Below are 9562 nucleotides of genomic sequence, written 5' to 3'. Positions count from 1 at the left end.
CTTTGCATTAAATTATTATTTTTCAACTGCATTAATTTTCTCTCTTTATACACACATATGCATTTAAATTGGGCATTACATAGTGACATGCTATGCAAACCAACAAAGAATGTTTCTGACCTCCGATTCATGCTGTTTGGTTGCTCATACGACATGTCAACCTATATGACAGAGTTCTCAAAGCCACAATGTGTTGTCTTATAATTTTGGGAAGAGCGCAAGTGCTAATTTTTACACATTTGAAAGGCGTTGCAATGCACTTTAAACAACACATATGTTCAGTCCTACAATTGCGACACAAACAACAACAATGATTATTGGACTTGTAGTGGACGCATGAAACGGCAGTGAAGAAACTTGTGCCCGTTTTTTAGAGGACATCTGCCACCCTTGCTGTGCATTACGAAACATGTGACGACAGACACACACATATATAAGTGTATGAATGCGACAATCTGCATTTATTATACTGCCAACTTGAAAAATGCCACAACGAATAGTGAATGTGCAATGAGCAATGTGGTCCAGTGGCTGGTTATTCCATGTTGCGGCCATTGTGTTCTCACGTGTTAGACTGTTGATTGTATTTGACGCTTGAAAAATGACAATAGTGCAACGAAGTTGGATGACAATGATAGAAATACTAAACGGCAATATGACTTCCATGGGAAATGCAACAAACAAAAAACAAAAAGAAATATCAAAAATAATGTATGAGCAGGGTGAATAGCAGAAGCAACGCTTGAAATCTGCAATCCATTCGGGCACTTTGTACAAAGATGAGTGAGCGAGAATATTTATTGCAGCCACTCCATTGCTTATCCATTCTTTTATACTTTGATTCATCCACTCCATTCGATCAATGACAAAACGCTTGCGTGTGCTTCGGACGAGCGAAAGTAAGAGTCTCCGCTGGAGTGATGCTGCATATATAATTCTCAGCGCTTGTTTGTGCGGTGAAGCGTTGCTTTGCTCAAGGGTACAACAAAAGTGCGCTTTGTCAACGAAAAAGAATGCACTTGGCCTTCAGAAAAGTGCAAAGATGCACATTGAAGAGATGAAGGACATTTTCTTGAAGAAAAAAAACATGAAACGAATCGCATAAATACCTGGCAGATAATCATAAAAATGTTCTAATGGCGCAATATTTTAGCGCAACCACAAATATGTATTCTTGTACACACTTTTGTAAACAAAATAAATATGATTTGTGGTAAATTGCTTCAAGATAAATGTAATATTGAGGACGAAGAGAGTTGTGAACAAAGTTGAATTTTTCCTTATTTTTTTAATCATAATCAAAAAGCAATCGAATTCATGGCTCTCTGACTATTTTTCTCTATCCAAAAGTTCAGTGCCTCAGATACGCGAACCAAAACCATAAAGAGGCTAATAAAAATAAATAAAAAACGGAACTTTATTACCAATGGAGTTAATGTTGTTGTTGGGGTGATATAATTTACCAAGAGCCTAACAACTAACAAAGTTTACTTGATTCGATTTGTTTGACGCCGGTAATGATATCGTGTAGAAAATCTTGAGATCTCCGAATTATTTTATATGTGTGTATATAGTATATAATTTTCAACACCGTTATTTGCAAGACAGACGTGAATTTTTTTATGTCTTAATAACTTCATATTTTAACTAAAGTCCATGCAACATTATATTCGGATTATACCTTTATCTGTATCCAATTTATACGATCAACCGGTTCATGAAATATTCGTGCAGTGAATGGAACTTCGCACTGTAACCAAAGTAATCCCTTATTGTGAGAACTGTTGTGCCAACTTTTTTCTTGCAAAAGTTTGGTTAGAAATTTACATCGTAATAAATTAGGTTAAGTTGAAAACTTTACTATTGATTGCTTTTCAATCATCAAACAATCTCATAAATGGAAGCCAACTATGTCAAATCTTGAGATCTATATGATCTGGGATTCGGATTGTACCATGAACCCATATTGCAGAAACAAGTTACCGTCAATCGTCTGTTTTAGCTCTGTATTTGTAGACAGACGTAATGTGTCATATATCGATATTCATAAATTGTTAATTGTTATTGTTTGAAAAAAGTGTGCCATAATTTTTTGATGGGGGTTTTAGCCCAAACGCCGACGCAAAAAGGTACTACTTAGTCAGAGTTTATTTCGGTTCTCTTAATATAGCAATTTTGCTTACGATAGCCGCAAAGGTGTGTGAAATATTCCACAATATTTTCGATTCTTGGTTAGTACTGTACCGAATTGAGATTTCCAGAAAGTCTCCAATCCGCACGATCGAGTTATGCAATGCTTATATATAGACTTATAAGAATACATATTAGTATTGCCCATGATTTGTAAATACCATTCAAGCAATCTTTGCAAAATTAAATATTGGGAACTTCAAAGTATATTTATGAATAACAGATGCCAGATTGTGTGGTATAAACAATGGTGCTGGCAAAATTAAAAAAATAGATTGAGTTTTCAATAGCATTCAGTGTTGGCTCCTTTTTTACAACCACATGTCTTTCTCTCACCTGGTACCTAAAAAAATACTTAAACATGAATGAATAACTATCTATGATTAAAAGTTTGAACCTGACAACCATGCAATAATTGTTATCCACTGTACCACAAAAACCACTAATTCTCATTAATGTATCTAAAAACTAGACACTTAAATATACATATGTATGTTCTTTTTAATTTATATCAAAATACCACAGCAAACAACTTTTGTGGCCATCACGTAAATAAAAATTGTAGCCAGAGAATAAATATGCAATGCCATGCCTGAGAGGGGACTTTACATTCTTTCGATTCCAGACATACGAATGTGGAAATTGTGCTTTGGGTTGGGAGGATTTACTTCGAATATACATACAATATATGTGCAGTATATACATATATAGTATGTGTGAGTGTATACGCTTGAAAGAGTTGCACAAATATTTACAATAGTGTTTTTCGCAAAACGTGCTTGTCGGAAGTGTATGTGTTTGAATGTATAAGTACAAGTATATACAGATACGAATATGAGGATGGGCTTTCACAAATACCTACATATTATCGCTTATTTTACAGCATATTCCACAACTTCAACTTTAAATTTCAAAATAAAATTTTATGGTGTTTTAATTCAATATAAGTGCTTAAATTACGTACGATTTAAAATTTTTATTTTTATTAAAAGCTAGTATTACACCAAAAACCAGGTACCAACCGGATACAACTCTAAGCAGAATACAGAATGCATATCTAAATTAATAACATGAAGCTAAGAGTGTTCCTTGTACGAGTACATATACCTGCATGTGGCAAATACTTACTCATGTGTGAAATTGTTGCGGTGTATGCTGCTGTGTGTACTTCCCTTTTGGTAACCTCACGTTTATTAAAACAAACCTACATACGTGCTAGTGGTTACGTACTAGATGGTCGGAAGATATCTGGTGGGGTGGGTTAATCGTACGTCAATTATGCGTGGCTTTCAAAAGAGTTGGGTAACTGGATAACTCTCATAGGCAGAACCTATTAAATAAATTTAAGATGTTGACTAATTACTAACTATACTCAATAGTTAATGGAGTCGATATGCATTCTTAAATTTTGATTTAATGATAATATTAATTAATGAATATTTAAGTCATCATATGACGAAAAAAAATTATCAGCATAATTTCCCACAAATTTAAGAACAACTCGCATAGATTTGCCGGACATGCTTCATTTGTTTGTTATACCCTGAACAGAGTATATTAAGCTTGCCACGATGTATATAACACCCAGAAGGAAACGAAGGAGGCTCTATAAAAAAAAAATATATATATGTATATGTGAATGATCAGCGTGACAGTTGAATCGATTTGGCCATGTCCGTCTGTATATACGCAAACCAGACCCACATATTGAGATATCGCTTTGAAATTTTGCACACGTCCCACCGATATCGGGCTACTACTCTAAGGCAACGACACAATATCCAAACATATTGTTCGAATCGGTTCTCGTTAACTTGCCATTCAAACTGATCGATCAAAATCAATATAAAGAGTTTTTTATACTCTGTAATGTACAGACCATAATAGTTTTGTTCACCTAACAGCTGTTTATATCACCTAAACCTAACCGAGAAGGTAAAGTTATATATACATAAATGATCAGGATGACGACTTGAGTCCGTCTGTCTGTCCGTCCGTCCATCCGCCTGTCCATGCAAACTGTAACTTGAGTAAAAATTTAGATATCCGAATGAAACTTGTTGCATATGTTCTTTGGTAAAAAAGTGAGGACAAGTTCGTAGATGAACGAAATCGGACCATTGCCACGCCCACAAATCACCATTAATTGAAATTCTACAAATTGCCATCACTAAGCTGCAAATTGAGATACAAAACTGCAAATTGGCACAGGCGATTGTAGTAGCCAGAGGCACGAAAAAAAAATATTATACTCTATAGCGATATGTTGCAAGAGTATAAAAAATATTATTGTTATTGTCAGCTATCGGGGATGCGAGTATTGGCTTCTTTCCAATTTTCCCAATCGTTACTATATACTTGTATTACTATATAGTTCTATAGTGTATTTATATATATTGCTGGTAGATTTCTTGCGGTGTTATTGAGTAATGTTAATACAACATGACGATAATGTCATGGAAAGCGGAATTAGTGGGGGTTCAATCAATGTAGAGTTCGTTATTATTTCGCGAGACAACCCACAATGTTAGAGGGTTTGTTATATCTGCGTGAACACTGGAGCGTGCTATTTACGTCCTTAAGTATTAACTCGTTTCTGCATAGAAGCAATTTTGCATTGAGTAGCAGTGCGTTATATGTGGCCCTTTGCAGAATATTTGGGTTTCTATTAAATTGCTTAAACTGGTCATGTTAGGAAGGCATGCATACGCCTTGTAGCTGCCGCATGGCAAGATGCAGTTAAGTGCTATCTATGCACCATATAGGGTTTTGGTACTGTATCCGTACATTGCAAAGATTTGATGGGGTGGGACATAAGCAAGAGTTATTGCTGCCGACAGGAATTTGTGTATGATTCACACATTTCTAATAAAAACTGCAACTCATTGTTTGGTGTATAAGTTTTGTGTACTATTGTGGAATTAACTGTGATATTTATTAGCAGGATAAATCTATTTATTGTAAGATGTGAGTTTCTTGGAGTGATATAAATTCTGGACGAAATTCATTAATAAGGATCTTTAAATCCGGGTAGTTATTAAGTAGGTCATTATTATTCCTAATTACCAAGGCACTTCTATTTTTTTTTGGTAGGTGATATTTATCAAAGTTGAGGAGAACAATTCCACTAGGTACTAGCTTTTGGTTTATGTACTTAAGAAATTTGAAAATGGATACATCCTGTTTTTTTAAATGTTCAATCATTTCATCATCTGGAATTTCCTTAAGACATGATGTGTAAATTGTTCCTTTTGTGTAATTAAGGTTGTTGTGGAGTTTAATATATGCCATGTAAAGTTTGAAATTTTTTGTGCACAACAAACACGAATATTTGTTTATAAATATTTGGGAATTTATTGCACTTAGCCCTAAATATCTTGGAGTGTCTTTTGTTTTTATAGTTTTTAGTTTGAAATTTTTTGTGCACAACAAACACGAATATTTGTTTATAAATATTTGGGAATTTATTGCACTTAGCCCTAAATATCTTGGAGTGTCTTTTGTTTTTAGAGGAAGACTCTGGAAAGCATTAATGTGTGCTCGTGCTCGTAAGCTGACCATGGGTTAAAAGCGTATAGGTATTTCGCTTTCGGTAACAGGTTTCGTCTAAGTTCGCGGTGTGTGCTCAGAATTCTAATCTAACCGTTCACGGCATATCTCCGTTCGAATTGTTTTACGAACAATTATGCTGATGATTTCGCGTCTTTGTAAAGATTTAAATATGAATATCTGGTTTCTAATACTTACTGGAACCAAGCCTTCACTGGCCACAGTAGCATAGTTATGTGCATGCGGAGCGCTTGACCAAAGCTTACCATCCTTTGGCTTGTATGATAAACTAATAGTAGAAGTCGAGGCATACGGCATCGTGTTCATACAGATGGCTCCAGCAACACTTCGGAGGCAGATACAGCACCACCATATAAATCATTACCGGCAAATAAACTCTCCATTTCAATAGCTATCATATCGTCGATAGTATTTACTAATGCCATTTTTTCATCTTCAAAAAATATTATATGCAATACTTATATCTACACTAATGGACAACTCTCCCTCATTTATTTTTTAAAATTTTTTTTCTCGGAAAACTACGGATGAATTAACTTCAAACCAAACAACAGAGCTGTCTAAAACACAACTGGTTCATTCCCAAATCTGTACAGTCGTGACTGAATATAATTTAGTATATATAATAATATATATTTTTCATTAAATAAAACTGAATACAAATAGCTGCAAATTGAAAAAAGTTAATTGTTTATAAAAATGTACCTTTTGTTTATGAAAACAAGTCGAAAAAACTCAAAGTATACTTTATTATATTATATAGAAAAAATCGTAAAACCAAAGTATTTGTAAACTCGTACCCATAACCGTTCTGATTTTTTTGTAAAATGTCTGCACAGACCGTCTAAAGTCTTCTAGGGGTAAGCATAATTCACAAATAAAGCGTGCATATATGAAATGCCTTTATAAAGAACTTCTGATCACATCAAACTGAAAAGCTTTTTAAAGCTCTTTTTTCTCAAATGGTTTTACATTTTGCATTTTCAATACAGAGGGATTATTTCTATTGTGTGTATTGTCCCCATTTTTTTTAGTAGTTGCAGAAGTTCCCAGACATGTACCATTCACAATAATATAACAATTCCTAAATATATTTGGTAAATCCACATCAAAACTGTTGGGGTACATATAGGAAATGAAGTGACCATTACTCTACATAGGAAGACATTAAATTTTTGTCTTTTTAGATAATTAAGACACTTATTAAAACAAGCCACATTTCCGAAGTTTAAGTTTACCTTATCTTTTAAGGGAGTGCCATTCTCTCTACACTTCATCTACAGATGAGATCATTGCGGAATAAACCCGTATTTTAACCTGCACCACAAGCAGCAAACACATTTACGCTCGTGTCTGTATGTATGTATGTTCAAAGCCAACAAAGTAATGGACCACTTTAAAATGATGCACATCTTTCATGCGAACACATCAACCTTGTTCAACAAAAGCATGTGTGCGTGTGCTTCAACAAAATGCAATGTCAAACTTTACAACAACACAATTGACAACTACTACATTAATTTGAATGTACTTCGTGTTTTACGTTTATTTTCGGAATTTCTCTCTTTTGTCATTGTGCAGTCAGTCGGTGATCCCCATTCGTTTTGGGAATGGAAATACATATGGCAAGTTGCCAAAATGAATATTTGCATTGCAAAAATCTCATTGCACACTTCCCTCTCCGTCCCTCTGATATTCAGGCGTCTTATATTGCTCACAGCCAATTCAAGTTAGCAGACAATGAAAACAGACATATGTTTAAGCGTAGGTGCACGTGGCTTCTATGCAATTTTTGTGAAGCCATTTTGGCGTTCTCAACATTTGCAGAGCTCTTCCTTATCTGCTAGCATTGTACCATCAACGGCTTAGAAAAGTGTAATGGGTACCCTCCGGGAAAAGCAATTGTGTACAAATCAGTGGTGCTGTAAACAAAGCTCCACTTTAAATGAAAAAATATTTTGTCTCACTAAATTGGAAAAACGTCAAATATTCCGAAATTTAATTGATTATTCTTACTTTCTTATATTGATCGACGAGTATTTCAAGTAATCATCTCTTGGTATGTATTGTTTTTTCCAGTCCTCGAAGCACTTCTGGAAAGTAGTTTTTGCTGTACCCTTGCGTTTTGCCAGATACTCAGTTTTTACATTTTGAGTGGTAAAAATATTCTCATTAGAATTTGAATGTTGAGAACCCACAAATTATGAAAATAGCTTTAGTTTTCATGCATCCCGAATATGTAATGAAATATACGAAGCTAGCGCGACTCACGGATAAAAGATTGCACCGCTTTTCGAATGTTCGAAACAAATACATTGAAATAACCGTTATTTAGTACACATATTTGAAAATCTTTTTAATTGTTATTCACTTATTCTAGTTCTAAAACCTTAAAAAAAGTTTTTGTTTGTACTACAATAAATTTAAGGAACTTGCTCTTGTCGTGAATTGATCCTCGGCAATTGGTTCCCAATACTTCTATGAGAAAATGTCAGTTATAGACTGTGAGGAATTGAATACCCCTCTCTTTACTTTTAATTCCTTTTTGCCCTAACAAATTTTGTTGGATTTCTTTCGTCATGATAGCTTTCATTCATTAGAGTTTCTATGTCCGCATCGACAAAATGTATCGAAGGTTGCCAATACATAAAGTACGGTGAAAATATTTTTTCTGACATCTAAAATTTCTCAGAATATTAAATGTACGAAGATAGAACCTCGAACTCGAAATCTTCCAGTAACAATTTCCACACAAGACCGAAGTTTTTCGACACACCAACAGCCGTTATTTAGAAAATTTTCAGGAAATTCGTCTTGTAGTGACATCCACTACTTGTCTTGTAGCAAGAACCTCTAGAAATCTCATGATAATAATGTCATGTTTCATAGATTCACATTATCGTATATATGTATAAGGATACGAAATAGCGTCGAGGTAACATGCTATTAGATCAGAATTATTTAACTAGAAACAGAACTGGACTTATATATCTCAAAATATTTTGAAAATGAATTATACTGCAAAAACAACTTCAATCTTTTTCATGAGTAGCTCGTTCGTTTAATTTAGTTTAGTTTAGAACTGTTCTCACCCATTTTTAATACCAATAATGGTAATATCTCCGTTAAAGTTAGATTATTTTGCTGACGTCAAGATTTATTTCTTATTGTTGGGGTCAACCGTTATTCTATCATTATTTTCCAGTGCCTGATATCTGACTCATCGATTGCTCAATGAAATACGACAAAGAAATTCCAGAAGCAGTAGCCGTTATGTCTTTCAGCTTAAGCCTTTCAAACCTTAATTGATGGTAAAAATCTATAAGAATAAGTGAAATATTGATGAAATTATGCAAGCGATTTTTTAGCATACGAATTTTTACATTAAATTGTACGATGTCAATATTTTAAGTTTGCAAAAATTACAAATAAAATTTAATATATATTTATGATTCCCAAATATTTTATTAAAAAAGCACAATTGACATATTAAACACTGAAATATTTTTAAAACACTATTGCCATTAAGTTGCCACTAACAACCAGAGCTTCCTTATGTCACAATTTTTACTACACATCATACCGACGCTTAACCTTACAATCTGGATGATGTGGATGCCCATAAATAAATATCTGCTAGTGGCTTCAACCTTTCTCGGTTGGCATAGGTGGTTACAGCCTCCTGCATTATCAATACAGTTACCTCAACTTTCCAGCAGTATATCAAAAAACTCCATAGTGCATTCAAGCCATTCCACCCTACCCTCTTCTACTTCTGTTTATACTTGTTGTCGCCTGGACA

The 9562-nt window shown here is 34.2% G+C and overlaps 1 long non-coding RNA gene across 1 annotated transcript; it reads right to left on the bottom strand.

The window, feature by feature from the left end:
• Positions 1 to 8435: 8435 nt before the first annotated feature.
• LOC118680517 (uncharacterized) lies at positions 8436 to 9255 on the bottom strand. The gene is made up of 2 exons (XR_004976086.2): positions 9144 to 9255; positions 8436 to 9079 (listed from the first exon to the last, which is right to left on the bottom strand). It is a non-coding gene; the product is annotated as an uncharacterized lncRNA (long non-coding RNA).
• Between the last annotated feature and the right edge of the window lie 307 nt (positions 9256 to 9562).

The sequence above is a fragment of the Bactrocera oleae genome, chromosome 6, assembly GCF_042242935.1.
Source record: "Bactrocera oleae isolate idBacOlea1 chromosome 6, idBacOlea1, whole genome shotgun sequence".
NCBI classification, from domain to species: Eukaryota; Metazoa; Arthropoda; class Insecta; order Diptera; family Tephritidae; genus Bactrocera; species Bactrocera oleae.
The sequence above is the reverse complement of the archived record's forward strand: the minus strand, read 5'-3'. Positions and strand labels throughout refer to the sequence as shown.